Here is a 22,258-nt window from a genome sequence, read left to right as displayed (position 1 = left end):
CCATGAATATTACTTACTTTGGTTAAAATATTAAATAATGTTAACATAAGAAGAGAGTATACACATTCTTTTCATAAAATATATTCTAATCTTTTAATTAATAGTTTAGTTAATTAACAGGTTAATTAATTAACAGGATAATGAGACAGGTTGGATGATTTGATGAGAGTCAAAATCTTGTGTGGAAAGGTAGGAAAATGAGAAAAACTTTGAAGTAAAAGAGTGTAAGTGACCCTGTAGAATAGCGTGCTATGTGGACGGTAGGAGAAGTTACAGTAGAAGACAAGAATATAGCTGAAACAGATATTTTAGCTAAGCTACAGAGAACTTTATCTGTGAGTGATAGATCACTAGCTGTTGATGCCTGACAGGTAGGAGATCAAGTGTACATGTTAGAGAGTGATTGATGCAAATGGCAAGATAGATGGACAGTAACTAGGTAAGTGGTTACACCAGTTTTAGCACGATAGTTCCCACTAAGTGAAGAAGTAAGAGAAACTTAGAAGGGATGAAATGCTACAGTGACTAGTTATCTCTGCTGTGAATGAGAGACGTAAGGATGAGGCTTCTGATTGACTAGCAGAGTGGAGGACCATTTAGTTCAGAAACTGAAAACACTGGTGGGTAGAAAAAGGAGACCGTGTAGTCAGAGTCATACTAAATTTAAAAGCCATTTAAAGCATGCCAGTAGATGTAGCCAATTGAGCATTAAAATTGCAAGCCAACTTATTTGGAGCTATTTGTACTTAGGGGTGGTGAGAGCCACAGATTACCAGTGTGGAAGCAATCTTCCTTGCAGCATCAAAACTTTCCTCTGCCCTCCACTTACTACTTGGGATATCTCCATGCTTTGAGATTTAAATGCAATGGCAAAGCATCCATTCTATACCCACACCACTGTCACCCCTTCCTTCTTGTTTCCTGTAATGTCTCCCTTTCTTCTCTGAAGCCTCAAGCCTCAGCACTGCTGCATTGTTTGATAGATGAGCGATCCCACGTGATCTGTCCTTGTATCCTTTGCTCTAGGATCAGTTTCTATGATGATTTTAGATATTACTGAAGGTTGAAGATCTATGGCAGCAAGAAAAATTGTATAATCATTGTAATATATATATACATTATATATATGTATATATGAAAAAAGGAATTTCAGTTTTGTCTATAATTTTTTCAACATAATATTTTTATTGATTCTTTGGAAAATTCATATCATGAAGCCAAATCACACTCATTTTCCATGTCTGTCCCACCATTGGTTTGTCTGTAATTTTACATTTTTCCCTGGATATGACTTTGTACCTCAGCCAGGCATCCTCAGTCTAGTCCTCTTTCCTTCCTATCCTTGTTGGTTTCACCACTTTCCTGCCCTTACACTCTACCTGCCTTCACAGACTACATTCTTTTCCAGATGACTAAGGCTAAACTCATCAAGTTCCATCAAAATAGTCACCAAGTCAAGAAAGCATTTTATCTAATAGCACTACTTTCCAGTAATAATAATTGATCTAACGTATGATTCCTTGCCCTCTCACCATATTAGCAAGCAAAAGAATAGACAAGACAGACAAGAATGTGCTATTTTAGTAATTACATCCCATAAAGGTTCCAGATTTCGAGAAAACCCTGTGATCTCACTAGAAATGGAGAAGAAACAGAGAAAGCCCTAGGTGAGCTGACCCCATCTCTTGCCATTCTGCCTCCGTCTTGGAGGGAAGAACCTAAGTTTTAACTTCTATTTTAGACATAGCACAAGTCTCTTATGATCTTTCACAAAGAGATCAACCACAAGAGTACAGCCATTTCAATACACAAGTATCTGTTCAGGAAAACATTTTCCCATACTACAAGACTGTTTTGTAGTTTGATAGAGAACCATTGCATGATTGTCCATGTAGGGAAATAACCTTTGAAAAGCCACAGAGAAGAACCCACTTGCAGAGTGAATGACTTTGTTTACCTTCTTATGGCATTTGATAGATGTCGAAAGCTTCTGAGTCATACTTAGATAACTCTATGGCAATTTCTGTTCTGGTATGTTCCTGCTAAAGTAGGGCTTGTAGAGGAAAAGTAATCAAATGTTAGGAACGTGCTGAAAATTGTACTTTACACAGCTCTCCCCAGTCACAATGAACTGTGCCATGTAAATGACATTTGCAAATATTTTATTGAAGAATCCTATTTAAAATTAACTGAAAGTGTTTTCCACACACTTTTTTGAGATGCTACTCAACAACAGCCCATGAAACTAATTGTGAAGAACTGTCTTCAACCATCTGCTCTGGCTCAGTATCTCTCACTTATTTGAGGCATATATATGAAATAGTAGAGCTGTGCTGTGAGAGACAGAGGTGGGGATAAGCATGGAAAACAGCGGAAGAGAATTTTTAAACAGATAGGAAGACCTAATTCTTTTTGATAGGTCTTTACTCAGACTCAATCGTCATTTGCTTTAGCCCTTCCCTACCACTAACACTCTTAATTAAATCTATGTTATAGCCTAGTGGACTTTAACTTTGCTTAAAAAGAAGAAGAAGAAGAAAAGAAAAAAGGGTATTTAAAAAGAGAACCCTATAGATTGAAAGTATCTGCCTTATATCCTGGCTGTCGTACGAGTATCGTGAACATTCTGCAATTGTGCTTAGCCTTACACATTCTAGAGTCCCCTGCATTTTATATTTGTGCATTGCTGGATTCAGTGTTAATGTGTTATGTGAAATCGGGATTTTGCTTTGTTACCTTTGGAATGAAGTCAGAGCATGGGTGGGGCAGCAAGTGTTGCTCTGGTTTTCTGGACAGAGCATGATAGGAAAAAGTCACTTTCTACCCTTGACTACTGGCTAGCAAAGGCAAGGTGCTACCCTCTAAAATATTCAGTGAAAGAAAACTTTACTGTCTTTTCTTCAGATCAAATGAAGAATCCTAAAAGTAACATGATTTTTCAGCTCTCCTCTTGACTTTTGTGCCAAGACTATTCATGCCAAAGGGTTCACATTAGAACCAAAAGATGTAATTTTCTGTGACCAAAGAAAAAGTCACCACATGATCGCCATGTGTGGGCTTACGTATCCACATTCAAAAATTAGAAGTTTGAACTGAATCCTGCATGTGAATAGTTTGTTCCACTACAGTTTTAAAAATTCTTTCTAATATTTTGGTTAACACAATCCTAAGCATCTAAGCATAGAGCTAGTGGTTGTAAGTGGCTTTCAGGGAGACCAAATCCAGCCTGGATCTAAGGTCCTCAGCTTTCAGTCTCGCCATCACTCCTAAATACTACAGATGTGTTTCCCACACTTCAGCAATGCCAAAGGACACAGATTTTTATTTCTTAAAGACCTATTTTTAATTTATTTTTCAAACACCAGCTTTTGCACCTCACCCCCACGGAATTCACACATTCTTAAAATGAAGGTGTGTGTCTTGAGTCGATTCCTTTCCTAATATGTGGAACTTTATTAAACTACTGTGGTTTTGCTGTTGTTCTTTCTTTTTTTTTAAGCAAATACCATTTGTCAGAGTTTTAGGAGACAATGCATCTTTGTAAGTAAATTAAATTGAATATTGTTCATCACTGTGTGATTAGAATAATCATCCTGTATTATCTTCAGTTGTCTTAAGGTGAACTCTATGTCATCTCATACTAATTGATTACATGAATTATTTGACCTGGAATTCATAAAATTTCTCACATGAAGGCACTATTGCCTTACCATTTCCAAAAGGGAAGAACTAAGTATTAGAAGTTTTAGACTATTTCTGCTCATAGCACAGTTAAAAAAGGTAAATTCAAGAGTTAACCCAAGACTGCTATATGTATTAATTCCTGTTTACATTCCTATTCTGCTTTGAGTATTGTAGTTCATGTGTTCAGCAGTAGAGAGTCTTAAAGTCACTGTATTATCTTCCTGTTACTCAGAAGTTCTAAATTGTGACTGCAATTTTGCTTAGATTTCATTAAATGGTAATATCCAAACCAAATTAGCCAGCATATTCAAGTGGACTAGGCTCAATTTAATATTTATCTATTGAGGGCTCTAGAGAATGAAGTAAACTAAGAGGTGTGAGGTTTATTAAAATTGGTAAGATACCATTGCTATGATCACATATTAAATAAGTTTGAAATAGAATATCTATAACTTAAATATAAATTGCATGATAATGAGAGAACTAGAGACCAAAACTTACAGATTTATAAGAATGATGCCTAGTACCTGTAAATGTTTTGATTTGCTTTAAAGATAGGATGTCATTTTGACAAGCAGAGATATTTAGGAGGTGGCTACCCAGACTGAGGAAACAGAAAGAACAAAGTAGAGACCCAGAATATTTTGGGGAGCAAAAATAGAATTGATCACCATAGAGTGATGACAATGGAACATGGAACATAAGGGGATAGGTTATCTGATATTACTGGACCATCTATGCTTGCTAATTGGTACTTAGAGGAGTTAGACTCCTATCCTTACATACATATGGAGAAGGTATATTTGCTTGAGTACTGCATCTCAAGAAGATAGCTCAGATCCTTGAGAAAAAACATATGGGGCTATAAAACTGGTAAGAGTAGATTACATTTTAAGAAGGGAGAGAAAGTTTGAATTTGCAAATCTCTCTAATGCTCTGAGAATAAGGAGGTCAAAGATGAGTTGAAAAAAAAATCGAGTCGAAAGTGTAGTGACTACTACAAAAGGAGCATAAAGGTCATCTTGTAGAGTAACTTTACAGCTAAAATGAATGCCTTAATTGTGCTTTATGCATCAATAAAATTTATGAGAAAAATTAAAGCACAATAAGGTAGAAAACAAAGAACAAGGAAAATGGGTCTAGAGAAACTTAAAGGAAGATTTTATGACTAAGTTTAATCAGAGTTGTATTAAAGGGAAATGAATGGTCAGATCAGAACTAGACCTTAGTGAAGAAAATAAATCAGATGTGGAGGTTGGCTAAAGAAAGGAAAAACTGATGCTACACTCACTTCCACCAGTTCAAAGGTGGAAACAAGAGGTGCTGGGAAGAAAAATCTGAGTAAGAGATCTTAGGATAGAGTAACGTCTGGTTACTGAATCCCAACCAACAGTCTCATTGTGAGGTAGAAAATTCCAGGTTGCTGTTGTATTCCCAACTGGGCAAACATGGGGAAGGTGACCGTAATTACTGAGCTGCTGTAAAATGTAGGGACTTTGTTTATACATTACATACACTGTGTCCATTCAACCCTCTGTACAGCCTACCAACCCAGGTATCAGTAGCTGTACACTGTGGCTATAGTTATAATCACAGCATTTGGAAGGCAGAGGGATGATATTATTGAACTGTGGCCAACCTGGGCTAAAGGTTGAGAAGTTAATCTAAAAAACCAATAAGAAGAAGAACACAAATGAAATACAAGTTAAAAAGCAAAAGTAAGAAGAGAAGTGGAGGAAATGGAAAGTAGGTAATAGTGACTCTATTAGCGATAAAAATTTGAGACTAGACTTCTAGTACCTTGACTCATTTTTTTTTCATAACAAATGTCCTGTAATTAGGGCTTGAGAGATGATCAGTTATTAAAACCCCTGAATGTTCTTTTAGAGAACTTGAGTTTGATCCTCAGTACCCACAGCAACTCACACCCATCTGAAACTCCAGTTCCAGGGAATCCTGACATCCTCTTCTAATCTCTTCAGGTACTGCATGCATGTGGTACTCACACACTTCTGCAGCCAAAACACCCCCATATATATAAAATAAAAATAAGCAATACTTTTTAAATGCCATAATTAACAAATTAAGGTCATTATATGAGTCTGTTTAACCCCCCACTTCTGCCACTATTCTTGCAAATCTGTACACCTAAGCACTAAATGTGTGTTAATATAGTATGCGTTTACACTGGGAAGCAAGTGCTGGGAAGGAAAACACATTTTAAAGTTGGGGTGGGTGAAGCCATGAGGAAAGGAGATCTGAAGTGAGTGACGTGGGATTCTGGCTTGGGGGTTACTGGAGATTACTTACACATAATAACAGAATAGGAAGGAAACTTCGAGATGGCTGAGTTCAGTCTTTTTTTTTTGCCTTGTATCCACTTCCTATTTAACATTTTCTGACTTAGTAAGAAAATTGAGACCCAAGTGACTACTAAAGTGATTGTCCCAGGTCTTAGAACCAATAGACACCATGATAAGGTTAAAATCCATATTACTCAGCTATAAAAAACAATGACTTTATGAAATTCATAGGCAAATGGAGGGAACTGGAAAATATCATCCTGGATGAGGTGATCCAATCACAGAAAAACACACATGGTATGCACTCATTGATAAGTGGCTATTAGCCCAAATGCTTGAATTACCCTAGATGCACAGAACACATGAAACTCAAGACGGATGACCAAAATGCAGATGCTTCACTCCTTCTTTAAAAGGGGAACAAGAATACCCTTGGCAGGGAATAGGGAGGCAAAGTTTAGAACAGAGGCAGAAGGAACACCCATTCAGAGCCTGCCCCACATGTGGCCCATACATATACAGCCACCCAATTAGACAAGATGGATGAAGCAAAGAAGTGCAGGCAGACAGAAGCCGGATGTAGATCTCTCCTGAGAGACACAGCCAGAATACAGCAAATACAGAGGCGAATGCCAGCAGCAAACCACTGAACTGAGAACAGGACCCCTGTTGAAGGAATCTTAGAGAGGACTGAAAGAGCTTGAAGGGGCTTGAGACCCCATATGAACAACAATGCCAAGCAACCAGAGCTTCCAGGGACTAAGCCAATACCCAAAGACTATACATGGACTGACCCTGGACTCCAACCTCATAGGTAGCAATGAATAGCCTAGTAAGAGCACCAGTGGAAGGGGAAGTCCTTGGTCCTGCCAAGACTGAACCCCCAGTGAATGTGATTCTTGGGGGGGAGGATGGTAATGGGAGGGAGGATGGGGAGGGGAACACCCATATAGAAGGCGAGGGGGAGGGGTTATGGGGATGTTGGCCTTGAAACTGGGAAGGGGAATAACAATCGAAATGTAAATAAGAAATACTCAAGTTAATAAATATGGAAAAAAAATCCAAGTCTCTAGGTTCTAGAACAAAGTCTCCTCAACACCCCATGGAAGTACTTTGGCCAGAAAAGGAACAAAAAGTTCAGGGAAAGCCAGAAAGCATCATGGTAAGAAAGCATCAGGAAGGGATAAGCTAGTTGTCAATCTGCACAGAATAGAGTGTTCTGGATGTCTTCCTTCTGCATGGGGCCTGATGACTGGTGCATCCATTTTCTCAGGACACCTTCTCTGGGCTCTCTAGCTCTGTGCCATGCAGCTAGCCGACGTATCTCTTTTGTCCACTGGGAACACAACCAAGCGCTAAGCCTCCTGTTGTTCTATTTACAGTTTATTGTCTGGAAGCTATTCAGCAACACCATCAGACTTCTTAGCAGCATTTCGGAGCCAAGAAAAGCCTTACCAAGTGGCTGAGTCTAAGAATGGCTCCAAGTCAGCTGCAAAGTGATATGAGGCAGCACTAACCACGTGATGAGCAGCTCGTTGTAACTACCCCTATCCAGGACTTGACCTCAGATAAATCAGTAGAGACACTAGTAATAGATTTTCTATTCAGCAGCACAATGGTGTTTCCTCAGTTACATATGTCTAAGGTAAAGAAAATTAATGGTGTTGTGGAAAAGCACTGGATTCATTTCATATATGAATGTTATTAGGATTGCAGCATTAGTTCTAAATATATTTTAAGAAATTAAGGTTAGAACAATGGGATAATTTACTTTGATACTGAAGCCAGTGCTGGGGTCAATTCATATGCTAGATTTTTTTATTATTTTGGACCAATGTAAAAAGACAATAAACGGAGTTCCAGAAAGTTATCATTCTCCAGCTCTGAGCTTGGCAATCTGGAACATGTTTATAGTGACATTGCTAAAATGCAGATTTCTGGATGCCTCCCTCAGAGACGGATTCAATAGTCTGTGACTCAAAGACTGCCAACTTTAAGACTCCAGTGAGCCGTCGTAATGTCATTATTCACTTTGAGTATCATTGCTCATGACTCTAGGCAAGCTGTACTTAAGCCTGTCATTAAGTCTAGGGAGAGCCTATCTCCAGACCTACAAGGGCCTTCTGTAGACTCAGATAGTTCTCCCATGAACTGAAGTCATAATTCCTTTCCTAGTAAGATCCCAATTTAAGTTCCTCTTGTTGTGTCCATCACTCAGGAGAAAACTCATATAAGTGATTTCTAAAACTCAACCAGTTTTTATTGGCACTATCTCTCGTATGCCACTCAGCTTGATCTGGGGGTTATTATGAAGATATAAGCACAAGGAAATGGTTCCTCCAAGGAATCTTTGTACCTTTCTTTGTACTCTCATGTCAGTAGCTTAGTAAATTCCAGGCTCACTCTTCTTCACTAGGATGGGGTGGGCCACAAAGTGTTCTTATTAGTGAAAACATCTCACCTTAAGACTTTGTGATTTAAAGTGACTTCAGCATGGATCTGCTGTGCTATGGAAGGAAGGATTATCTGTAAAAATCTTTGATTTAACAACATTAACCTAAGAAAATTTGAAAGCAGAGTATGCATAAGTACTCTTCCTCTTCCATTCAACTGATGGTATGCAGGCAAACATGGACACCTTAAATTATCTGTGTCAGCAAAGTCAAAGACTGCAAGGGATTCCAAGCTATTGGGAAGTCAGATCTAATCAATTTATATTACGTGGATATTTATGGATAAGAGATAAGTACAGATATGGCGAAAGACAGTATGGCATGTGATAGAGAGAGGCATAGTTTAGGAAGACTTGCCAGATCCCATTTTTTTTTCTTATGTGGAATTTCTGGGGCAATTAAGTTCAATGTGTAAAAGGGATTAGCCTAGTGTGTAACTCTAAGTCTCTCTAGAGTATGATGTATAGAGACAGACATATAGCTATAGATTGTATAGATATAGATGTATAAAATTATATAGATGACAGAGATAGAGGGATAGATATCACAAAACACTCAGAGAAAGTTGATGGGATGCAGAAAGAATGAAGAAGATAAGTGTCCAGGAAGCATGGCTATTTCATCAAGAAGATTATAGTACAGCTGGTGGGTACTTCATTCTGCAAGTAAGGTGTTAGGGAGATTTATTCAGGATTATATTTATTTTGAAGCTATGACCAGTACAAAGCAAGCTATATTCGATTTACAAGAACCATATCTGACTCTCTCAGGTCACACTATGAGTCATGAAGAAGACTTCTCCAGGCTTTCAGCACAGCTTGTTCTTTCTACTTAATGTGGACAGGCCTCCTGAAGTGGGTCACAAGCCCATTCAGTTGAAAATTCATCCAAGGTGTGACAAATTCATTCTAGCAAGAACCAAATTTTAAACTGTAGTGTGAAAGGGTAAAGAAATTCTATAATTATCCTTTAGAGAATATTTCTCAGTTTTCAATATGTAGTTGAAGATGCTGGGGTTTTTACTTGCTGCAGTAAGGGAGAACATGTCTCAGGAGGGTCCTCGTGACACCCACTAAGAGAATGTAGGCACCCACTACAGAATAGGGCCCTGGGTGGGCAGTTAGGGAAGAATTAAAAAGGTTTATATCTAGCCTTGTTGCATTTTATTATGCTGTGTGTCTTAGGATTTGCATTACTGTAAAGAGACACCCTAACCAAGACAACTCATAAGTACAACATTCATTGGGGCTGGCTTACCGGTCCAAACATCCAATCCATTATCATCAAGGTGGGAACATGGCAGCATCCAGGCAGACATGGTACAGGATGAGCTAAGAGTACTACATCTTCATCTGATGGCTGCAGTCTTAAAGCCCATGCCCACAGTGACACATTTCCTCCAACAATGCCACACCTACTCCAACAAGTCCACACTTCCAAATAGTGCCACTTCCCATGCCAAGCATATTCAAACCACCACATTCCACTCCTTGGACCACATAGACTTGTTCAAATGCATGAGCCTAATGGGACCACACATCCACACATAGCCATAGCATAATGAAAACAAAAACAAAAACAAATAGCAAAACAAAACCACATTATGTCCAATTTCAAAAGTCTCGTCTGATAGTCTCAAAAACTGTGTGAAAAACTCTCCGTGTCTAATGTCCAAAATTCAAAGTGGACTGGGCTGAGATTCATTAAATCTGGCATCTTTAACATCTTCCCTTTTTTTTTTTTTTTACAGTACTTGTAATCAAGACAGAAACCAAGCTGGGCAAACTCCTTTGAGTTCTGAAACTCTCCTGTTATGTCAAGTCTAATGTTCTGTTTATGTAGGGTATAAATGGTTTTTCAAAACTTCGTACTCTTAAATCCCAACTCCCTTTTTCATCTTCCCTCCCCCCATGGACTGCAAACAAACTTTCACTTTCTCCTGGGCCAAGGTTCCCTTCCACTGTGCTCTTAGCAGGATATTCATTGCCCTATGAGGTATCCAGGGTCAGTCCATATATAGTCTTTTTTTTTTTTTTTATTTTTTTTTTTAAACTGGCATTTCTTTATATACATTTCAGGTTTCCAAGGAAACATCCCCTTCCTCCCCCTTCACTTGTAGGGTGTTCTTCCCCACCCTCCCCCATTGTTCCAATGTCTGGGGATCTACTTACAGGTTTCCAAAACCTTAACTTCTGGGCTCCTCTAACAGGCTTCTGGGTCAATTCTCCAGCACCACCCTCTGTAGCACTCTAGGCTCTGGTTGACTCCACTCCACTGCCTCTGCTGTTCTTGGTGGTCATCCCATGGTACTGGCATCTCCAATATACTGAGGTCTTCTGCAGCAACTAGACTTTACCAATAGCCTCTCTTCATGGTGCCAAGCCTCATCTTCTTTGCATGACACCTTTAGTCCTGGGCCATCAACTGCAATGAGGCTGCACCTTCACCAATGACCTTTCCTTGCCTTTCACAGTGCCAAGCCTCAGCTACTCTTCATGACTCCTTCAAGCCTTCAAAACCAGTACCACGTGGGTGACTCTAACACATTACCATGTACAGCTGCAGCGTGAGGTTCAATCTTGGCTATCTGTGGCTTCTTTGTATTCTCAGAAAATACTTCCCAGAAGATTTCACCTCAGTGATGTTGTTCTCTTAGTCACTGCTAATTTCTTAGCTCCAGTTAACCAGCATCAATTGTTTCAGTAGTCCCTTCTATTCTGGACTCTTTAAAAAAAGCCACATGGCCAAAGCTGCCTAGTTTTGCTGCTTTCTGGGGCTGGAACACAGTATCCTTGTTATATTACGTTATCATCAGATTTCTGTTTTCCAATAGTTTCCTTCCCCACCTAAGCTTGACTGTCCTGGAACTTGCTCTGTGGACTAACCTTGAACTCAGAGATCTGCATGGCTCTGTCTTCTGAATACTAGGATTAAAGGTGTTTACCAGTACTTCTGGGCCTAAGCTTTTCTTTACCTGGAATTTGCTCTGTACCAGGCTGGGCTTGAACTCAGAGATCTGCTTGCCTCTATCTCCTGGGATTAAAAGGCTGCACTATCATGCTTGGACATAAACTTAGCTGGGTGGGATCTTGCCCCAAATTCACTACTTCCTTAATCTGTTTATCTTCTCCAATATAGGATTTTAGCTCCACTAATCTTCCTGGTGCCCCTCTACTACTTGAACCATAAATTTTGTATTTTTCCTTTCTCCCTTTGCTCCTTTTCAATAAAAGGCTCTTTATAAGAGTGAATTTTAATAATAATCACACAACCAAACTTATGCCAGGCTGTTTTGAGACTTCCTTTGTCAAAGCAATTAATATAAACTCCTTTAGCCTCAGGTAGACTCTTCAGACAAGGACAAAAAGCAGCCACGCTCTTCACAAAAATGCCACAACAGTCTCTTGGCCACATATTAAAATGCTTCTTCTCTGAAACCTCTAGAGTCAGGCTTCCACAGTTCAAAGCATCCTCAGCAACAAAGTCTTCCATATTACCACTAGGTTGGCCCATTAAGCCATACTTAAAGCATTTCACTGCATTTCAAAACCAAAGTCCCCAAATCTACATTCTTCCAAGCAAAAGCATGGTCGGGCCCACTGCAGCAATACCCCAGTCCTTGGTACTAACTTCTGTCTTAGGGTTTGCATTGCTGTGAAAAGACACCATGACCAAGGCAACTCTTATAAGGACAACATTTAATTGAGGTTGGCTTACAGGATTAGGGGTTCTGTTTATTATTATCAAGGCAGGAACATAGCAGCACCCAGGCAGGCATGGTGTACGATGAGCTGAGAGCTCAATATCTTGTTCTGAAGGCAAACAGGAGGAGACTGGCTTGCAGGCAGCTAGGACCAGGGTCTTAAAGCTGACACCCACAATGACATACTTCCTCCACCAAGGCCATATCTACTCCAACAAGGCCACATCTACTAATAGTGCCACACCCTGGGCCAAGTATATTCAAACCACCAGACTTTGTCAAGTTGATATCCCTGGGAAGCCTGCTTTTTGCTGAAGGGAAAAGGAAGAGCAGTGGATCTGGCAAAGAGGAGAGATGTGGAGGGTAGAGACTGAAAGGAGGCAAGGGAGGAGAGTCTAAGGTCAGGATGTACTATATGAGAGAAGAATGGATTAAAAAAGAAAAAAGAAAGATAATACAGGCTTTCCCTAGGTCAGTGCTGTTGGAAAGCAAGGACAATTCCTTATCTGCGTATCTCAATAAATCTTATCTTTACACCAGAATACAATGAAACTGACAGTGAAGTCAGAGACACTCATGTTGGTCAAGAGAACTGGATATTTAGTTATTTGCTTATGGCATACAGACCTCGCTTTGTTCTTAAATAAAACAGGTTAGAAAAATCTTCTGTTGTCATGACCCCAGAGTGACCTTGTCTAAGGATGGTATTCTGAGAGACTGTTTTTGTATAAGAAAAGCGTAATGCAACCTATTTGAGCCACTGTCCAGCTGTCAGGGGCTGCTGCTCTCTGCTTCTGCTGCTTTCATTTGGCCTGGAAGTTTTACTGTGAGTGAGGTTTCCTTTGGACTTTTGTTTTTGTGGTTCTCTTTCTGCTTGAAGCAACCGGGGCTAGGTTTGTTCCAAAAGCCTAGACCACTCTGATAATAAAGGAAATCAGAGTTAATTTATACCCTAGACCATGGATTGCCTACATAAAATGCAAGCTCTTCAAGTTGAAGCATATTGACAATCAATTTCACCATTTCTATGATCCAAAGTCTATCCATACTCTTTGGACGACTATGGAAATTAATTTTGAAGACATATGGAACTCTTGGGTGGTGGAGATGGAAAGCTGGATACGAGGGAAAATGTGAACACAAGGTTCTTTGTAAGAGAACCTCCTGACCTTTTAGAACTTAAGAGCATGCTCTTTAAGGTTTCTCAACTCTCCAGGGGTACAAAAAGGCAGAGGATGGAAGGGAAATGCATCAAATTTTTATGAGACCCAGGTAGTTCATGCTAACCATGCTCCTACATGCTGTCATAATTTAATTCAGTTGTTTTGCCACCCTGTTTGCCAAATATGAGGAAATATTAGGGGGCGAATGGATGTCTTACTATTGTTATATTCAGATATGCTGAGTGTTCTTAGTAGTACACACAACTGTGGGTGATTGACCTACTTTTTTTTTAACCCCTTTGGTTTTCTGAGACACAGTTTTTTCTTGTAGCCCTGCCTATCCTAGAACCCCCTCTATAGTTCTAGGCCTTGAACTCACAGAACTTGCCTGCCTCTCTGCCTCTGTTAGAATGAAAGATGTGGACCACCACTGCCCCATCCTGATCTGCTTTTTAAAAATGTAAGCATTTAATTGAGTGAGGTGAAAGGAGCCAAATCTTTGTTGCCAAAAGAGGAGACAATTAGGAGATACTCGCAACAGCCCCACTAGTGAAGGCTCACGCAAGTGCTAATAGCACTCCAGGCAAGAAGAATTCTACTTTGAACTCACTAGACTGAGAACTCGTTATTTTCTAAAATAACTTCAATGTAGAACATAATAATAAAGCAGAAATATGAAAACTTTTCCAAAATATCTGAGCTTGGAGAATTTTAGAAGAAAACATCACACATGTTGTCTACAGACTTTAACATCTGGCTTCATTGATCAGAGTACAGATTTTCTAGCTTTTGTGCTGTCTGTGATTGTAGCCTATTGTTAATTAACTTATTTTAAAGTACTAAAAATAATTAGGCAAGAATAGCTAGGGAGTTACTTTTTGTAACTGACTTAAAAAATCACTAGCAGAGCTTAAAATTTTGCTTTAAAATATTTTCTCCTCCTATCCCCCTCCCCCTCAACACTTACATCCCTTGTGGTCTCAGCTGTGAAAAGCTGAACAGCTCACAGGTTGTTACAGAGGCTGTGACGTCCTGTCTGAGAAGAGCAGTGGGAGGCAACACGAATGGAATGTGTGATTTCATTAGCAAATGTTCAAAGCACAGGGTGGCCTTTGGAAATGCATGTGACATCCAGACAGTATGGACCACTAGGTCCACTGTGCAGCTGTGTTTTGTTGGAACTCTACATAGGAAAGACCTTGCCTATATTATTGAACTGAGGCTTAAAAACAACCCAGATCAGAAAGTGACATCTAGTACCGTCAGTAGTGATTTGTAAGCACAGATCTTTCCATTGTGTGGTTAGTTTTTGCAGGATTTTCTCCAGGTTGTTTGTTCAAATAAAGCACATATAATAATGTAACATATGCCGAATAACGTTGTGGCAGCTTAGCGGAGGTTCAGAGTTCAATATAAATTCACTAGTCACAGAAACCATATGGAAATTTAAAAGGTAAGATGGCCCTGTGTCTCAGTGACCTGGCAAGTTCATTTTATTCTTGTCTCACACTTACTAGTTGGTCCTTAAAGGATCACATAATGAAACTTGACTCTGTCACCATCAGGGGCAGCAGATGGCCACAGGCATTTCTGTCTGGTCTTATTTGGCCGGAGGATTTTACTCACCCGCGTGTGTGCGCACACACACATAATTCACTGCAGTTGTATGCTTACTCTTCAATGCTTCACCTACAGTCAAGTAGCCCCCAAAATAAGATAGAGCTGAGGACTCGTCTCTTTAAGCTGAAGATACTCTTTAATGCTGTGAACCATAAGCTGGAGCATTCTGATGCTTTGATTGCGCAAGGTATGTGGGGAAACAAAAACCTGTTTCATTCTCTACTCCCAGTCTCACAGGGTCTTGGGACTGAACGTGTGTGTGTGTGTGTGTGTGTGTGTGTGTGTGTGTGTGTGTGTGTGTGTGTGTGTGTGTGTGTAAATGTTAGAAGGGGTAAGAGATGTAATGAAAACAAGAATTGAACTGTCTTCTTTCAACACCTACACAGTTACATTTCTTTCTTACAGCTCACGAAGAGAATATAAATTTCCCATGAACTGTGTCCCTGTCTTCCAGTTGAAGGCAGAGATATCTGGATCCCTACTACATTCATGCTCTAGAAGAAACATTCATACTCTTTTTATCTTGCTCTGAATATTAGCTTTCCAGTTAGTAAGTTTCACAGAGAACTTCACTGGTGTAGAAGGAAGCAGTCATGAAAGTTACATTTTTCTTTCAACACTCTGTAGTTTATCTCTCTGATATTTTCAGCATCTCCTCTGTCTATGACTCCTGTTAAAAATCTACACAGAACTCATTGGCGGGGGACAAGGGAGTGGAGAAAGTCATACAGTCACTTGGTGACTAAGATGGCATTTATGCTATGACTTAGAGAATTATAATTTCTCCTTTTTAGAGTAGGATGCACCCCCTGGATGCCTCAGGATATCTAAGGACAAAATGAAAAATCTACTCATGCAGTAAGTGACCAGTCAGAAAGCCAGACAATGTTAAGGATGTGCTACGTACTTATAGGAGGAACAAGAGAGGAATGATGTCATTTCCTTATAAAATTTTGCCTCAGAATCTTTGTCCTTGTGCTATATGACAATACCTTTGATATGTGAAGTTTATAAAAGAGAAACAGTTATAGAATAGCATAAGACAGATATTGGAACTGAGTATTAAAATTGTAACTTGTAGATGAGATATTCTGTAAGGACTCAATATACAGATGATATATCTTCATATCACGATACATTTATATTTTGACCTCTCCTGCTACTTTTCTTTCTTTAAAACATGTTGGTTTTTGCTCTTAAATATTTGAACACTTAATATAAAGTATTTCCCTTCTCCAAATGTTCTTATCCAATCATTGGCCACCAGAAATCATATTTTAAAGTATCTTTTTCTGAGCTGGAGAGGTGGTTCATAGAATCAAGTGCTTAAATTCAGGTTCTCAGAACCCACAGTAAAAGCCCATGTGCATTGTGGTGGTATACAGTTGTAGTCCCAGTGTTGAGAGGGAGACACAAGAGGACCCTGGAAAGTTTGCTGATCAGTCAAGCTGGAGGACTAAGATCCGTAATAGACTTTATCTCAAAATAAAACTGGAGAGTGATAAGAAAGACACCCAATGTGAACCTCTGGCTGTCCACATATACATCCATGTTTGTTCATACATGTCTACACACATTTTCACAGCCACACGAACAAGCACAACACACACACACACACACACACACACACGTGCATGCACACACTTACTTTTCCTTGTGGTTAAAAAAATGGAGCCTGGTTTTGAAAACATTTCTAGATAAAAATATCCAAGCTGTACAATGTGCAGGATGTCCATGAATGTCTGAAAAGTCCACCTGGATACATAGCACTTTGTGTGCTTATTGGTGACAGCCTACATAAAGGAAGCAAAAACATAGCCATTCTATAAAAATGTTTTCAACCACAAAGTCTATTAAATCCCCTGAAAATCTGATGACGTTATGCCGCATATTCTGTTTTAGCAATCTGAAGTGGAAAAAATATGCTTTAGCCTTGTCATTCATGTTGCATCATTTCTGTTCTAAAATGTATTCCTTGGTTGTTAACAGCATACATTAAACGAAGTAAATGTTCTCCTATTGAGTTCACATGACACTCACGGAGTCACTGTTGGAACTTCTGAAAGACAGCTGAGAAGATACTTTTGACAAGTATAGTTGGCCTCTATGCCGATTTTTGCTCTCCGCTTTCCAGGTTTGCTGTGAGAAGGGACAGGTTTCCAACAACTTGACAAACACAGTAGTGTTGGCTGTCCCTGCTCCTCTGGCCCCAGCTGTCTCTAAGATCTAATGATACAGGGTTGGAAAAGCACCTTTCTCTGAGCAGCATACACATTTTGTGTTGCTTTAATTTCCCTGCCAACTAGATGTTTAAGATGTCAAGTGTATCTCCAGGCAACCTCTGTGACAATTTAGTATTCTTTGGTAAAGGAGCCTAAAGCAAAGAGACATCCTAAGTGTCCAAAGAATAACATGGACAAAAGGGGCTACTCCTTCATTAGCAGAGAAAAATTGCTGTAGATACTTATGCTTATGGACACCTAGGGCATGTTAATATTAGCATTGACTGTAGTTTAAGACACTAGGGTTGGGTCATCAGGATTCTTGGCCTAGAACAGGCTCTCAGTCTCAGCAATGTCATTCTGGATGATGCAGTTTGTTGTGGGAACTGTATCATGCATGGCGGGATGTTCTGCATCATCTGTGGCCTCTGGTCAGTAGATTCAAGAAGACCTTTTCCTCAAATCATGACAGTGAGTAAAAGTCTTCAGATACTGCAAATGCCCTCTACCCTGAGGGAGGTACACAGACTGAGATCTGCCTCTCAGTCAAAGATCAGTTACTTGGTTTTGTTCCCAAGAGTTTGTTTTCTTTGCCTGTGAACTAGATAGAGCCATGCACCCAAGGCTTGGGGAAAAAGAAGACTTAGCCGTGTGGCTTGTTTTCTGCTTAAACAACTCTGACAGAACTCACACATTTTTAGTGTCTGCTGACACCTTTGCATTAGTCATCTTTGGAATTTACTCATCTCTCTGGGTGGTGCTGTAGCAATTTTTGAAGACTCTTAGTGGGGGTGGAGGACATCTTTATCCTTTCAAAATGAGTTGGTTTTTTGAAGCAACCTAAACTCATTCAGAGTCAAGTTCAGGAAATAAGGTGAGTGTGCAAAGCAGATGACAGAGAGAAAAATCCAAGCAGCACAGTAATGAGATCAATTTTTTCCTGCGAGCCCCATGAACAGACCTTGAAGTTGATTTTAGTAGGGGAGTCATGGCAAGACTTTAGTCATCCTGTCAGGAACGGGATAAATGAGCAACCATCTTCACGAGCAACAGTCTGAATGATCGCTCACTTTCAGTTTGTAAGTTTGTGGTATAAGTTATGAAAAAATCCTTCTATTTTAGAGCCATATTTACCAAAATAAGAAAGCAAGAAAAATAAATTCTAGGTTCTTCAAAAATGTCTTTCCCTGTTTATCCTAATGATTATTTGCATAACTTGGGTCAGTTTCTATACACAGAGTTTTCCTATATGCTGCAATTTTCCTTGCTTCAAAAGCGCTGGAACATAGTTACTGTTCTTCTTAGAGACTTCTTGGGGGATCTCCAGTGGATCTGGATCACAACATGATCTTAATGGCAGATCATATCTGAGAACTGTAGATAGAGTGCAGCAGGATACTGGAAAACAAGAGTGACCTTCCCGTTGTTAACCTCTAAATGGCTCTAATAGTCATCGTTTCCTTTATAGTATGAAGATCATGTATTACAGATGCCAATAAAAGTAGTAGAATTACAGGTTCAAAGACTTACATATCTTAAGTGAGAATTAAAATTAATACCTGACAAATTCATACTTGGTGATCAAATAATAATAATAATAATAATAATAATAATAATAATAATAAATTTAATTAATTAAATTTTTCTAAAATTCAATCTCTAGTGTTTTTCTGATTACCATATTATAATATTTTAAGGAGAAAAGATTATCTGCAACGAACAGATGATTTAGATACTTGTCCTTCAAGAAACTGTTGGTAAGGTATATTAACTGGATAATGTTGACAGGTAATGGGAGAAGTGAGCTTTCTTCATATTCCTAGTGTTTAAGTCCATGAACCACCCTAACATCTCAGGGTTTAATCAAGCTTGTCTATAAAAGCATGGTTGTCATAGCAAAACTGAAAACATGTCATTAAGTCACTAGTAAGATCCCTGTCACCATGGGTGACAATTTGGTGTGGCTGGTGTAATTGTGAAGTTAATTACTGCAGCTAATGGAGGGCTTTGGCATGTGTGACTTCATTCTGTCCTTCTGTGGGCCCTCCAGATCATAGTTTGGTGAGCTCTTACCACAGTAACCTGTCAACATGGACATAGACAAGAGGGCCATGTATCTGATCTCTTGAGAGTCACTGCTAAGAAGGCTTCAGTGTCAAACATGATACTCCCCATAGAGACAGCTATTCTCATTTTTATTAAATAGATCCATACCCATAATTTGAAAATATTACTTTTGATAAAAATCATAATATTTGTATTAATTAATAGGCAAAAGAAATGCCTTCAAAGACGATTGATAATAACTGCACCTGGCAACTGTCAATACTTAAGCTTTTACATCTACACATGCAATATGATACGCCAAAATCATCTTGTAAAATTTCTTCTGGAAACAAAGTGTCTTGTGATCACAACCATTTTCCCCCTACTCTCATAAAGCCAGTTTTAGCAGGAACATCTATGGTTGCTGTAAATTACTGAGGGACATCAAGTTTTCCATGTTTTTTATTATTACTTGTCATTATCATAATCATCACCACCACCATCGTCATGATCATTGTGTGTATATGCATATGAGGTATGTGTCTAAATATGAGTACATACACGCTGGTGTGCTCATATGTCACAGCTAGCATGTGGACGTTAGAGGACATTTCTATATTGTTTCTCTCTTTCTAATGTGGATTCTAAGATTCAAACAAAACATATTAAGTGTGCTTACGAACTAAGCCTACATTTTTTTGAAGATGTGATCGAATAGCACAATGATCTCATATAAATTAAGAAGCCAAAGAAACCCTTTGGTATGAAATTAAAATAAGTGGTCTCTGATATTTGTTGAGAAAAATTTTCTTCTTCTTCTGATGTTACATGTACCAAATCTCAGCATGAACACTGTTCTCCTGCACCTTTTCAGGCTGAACCAGAGTCCTGTTTTATGTGGTTCCTCCTGTTGTGACTCTTAGGTAGGGTAGAAAACAAAATATTAGATAAATAAAACAATGCTTCTTTCCTTTGAATGTATTCTAGATCAATATATTTGAGGGGGGAAAACAGTCTTTTACTTCCCATAGCTGGTACCGAGATTCTCTTCAGAAGTAACTGGAAAAGGTTTTGGGGTGAAATATGGGCAGCTACTGGCAACCTCAGGCTCAGGTAAGATACAAGTAAAGGTTGTAACCTTGGTTTTAAACGGAAACATGGAAGTTGGAGTAGAAATGAGCTATAACATCATCACTTCAGATAAGATGATCAAGCAAAGCAGGTATGTTTTAGAATGTTAAAATAGAAGTGTAATTTTAAGTGGCATATAATTCTTTGTGATTGTTCATTTTAAAACAACATCTAAAGACTAGAGTACCATTTATATCACATAACCCAATTTTGACTGAGGAGAAGTGATGCATCAGGACTCCATATGTATTCTTTTCCTCTGTCATAGTTCTGAGAGACTCTTCCTTTTCTACTCTTAGTAGAATGAGACCTGGCAGCAGTCCAGTGTTACAGGAAGGAAGACATTACAGTACAGTGAACCTTTCTTGGAATAATCATAGCTATATGATTATTGGGATATCCGAAGTATGACAGGAGCCTGATATGGATATCTCTTGAGAGGCTCTGCCACTGCCTTACTGATACAGATGAGGATGCTTGCAGCTAACCATTGGACTGAACTCATGGACCCCAAAGCAGGAGTTAGGGAAAGGAGTGAAGGAGCTGAAGGGGTTTGCAACCCCAGAGGAAGAACAACAATATCAACCAACCAGACCACTCAAAGCTCCCATGGGCTAAACCATGAGCCAACGAGTACGCACAGAGGGACCCATGGCTCCAGCTGCATATATAACAGAGGATGACCTTTTCAAGAATCAATGGGAGGAAAGGCCCTTGGTTCTGTAAAGACTCGATGCCTCAGTGTAGGGGAATGCTAGGGCAGTTTGGCGAGAGTGGGTGGGTGGGCAAATGGGAGAGCACCCTTGTAGAGGCAGGGAAGGGGGGTTCAGAGGGGAAACTGGGAAGAAGGATCACAAATGAAATGTAAATAAACAAAAAAAACCCAATAAAAATTAAAGTAAAAAATAAAAAAAAGAAAAAGAAAGTTACCTTTCTGTTACTGAAATATGGCTTTTGAGATTTAGAGTAGGAGTATATTTTAGAGACAGAAAGGAGATGTATATCATAAACCCCTTCCTTGTATTTCCCATTAAAAAGCAGGAGCTTTATTGAGAAGAGTGGAGCATGAATGGAATGTGATATTTAAGGGTATAGTACATTGCATTTGTAATTATTCGAATTGCTGGGCAGTAGAATGAACAATTCCAAGTGGGATTATAGCACGTGGAAAGAGACAAGGGAAGGTCTCCCAGGCCAAATCCTCCAGGGAAACAAAAACTTCCTATATCTTTGCCCCTAGGATATAGCTAGATAATAAGTGGTTCACACACATTTGCCACTGAGAGACCGTGGTACCAACTGAGAGATCACATGATGAGGGATGGAAGTAAGCTCTAAGTAATAATGATTGAATAAGTAGCTACAGATTAGAAATATATTTTAATCATATTAATAAATATAAAATAAATACATAGGTTTAGAATCTTTAGAAATTTAATGCATGTTGTACAAAAACAAAGGAAAAGAGTTAGAGTCAAAATAGATATAGGTTCCTACCTCAGTCCCAATGTTACTATTCACTGAGATCACACGTTTTGGGTTTTATTCAGAGTGAGAGAGATTAATATATCAGTGGAAATATAGGAATTTCAAGAAGTTAGTTGGACATTCAGGCCATGGTGATCACAAAATTTTCTAGATACATACATCCTGTTTCCTACAGTGCAGAGTGGAATAGACTGCTAAGTTAGCTTAAAAGTTGTTATGGAAAAAAAGCAGAGGAAAGAAAGTAGAATTTTAAAAGAAATAGATGCAACTGTTGTGATCACCATTTGAAGTCTGGGTAGAAGAAAATTGGTAGAACAAAACAGAAGTTTGAAAGAAATAAGAAATGATGGAAGAAGAGTGATTTCTCACAAGCCAACATAGGCTATTGAAGGAAGAAAGGCATACCCGTGGTGTTGAAGATACAAAGATAAAAGAAATACAGTTT

At 39.0% G+C, this 22,258-nt stretch overlaps 1 protein-coding gene across 1 annotated transcript in view; it reads left to right on the top strand.

The window, feature by feature from the left end:
* Plcxd3 (phosphatidylinositol specific phospholipase C X domain containing 3) overlaps positions 1-22,258 on the top strand; it is a 168,190-nt gene that overhangs the window by 102,679 nt on the left and 43,253 nt on the right. The window lies entirely within an intron of this gene.

This window comes from Rattus rattus, chromosome 3, assembly GCF_011064425.1.
Source record: "Rattus rattus isolate New Zealand chromosome 3, Rrattus_CSIRO_v1, whole genome shotgun sequence".
Taxonomy (NCBI): Eukaryota; Metazoa; Chordata; class Mammalia; order Rodentia; family Muridae; genus Rattus; species Rattus rattus.
Note: the sequence above shows the minus strand (reverse complement) of the source record. Positions and strands in the feature narration are given on the sequence as shown.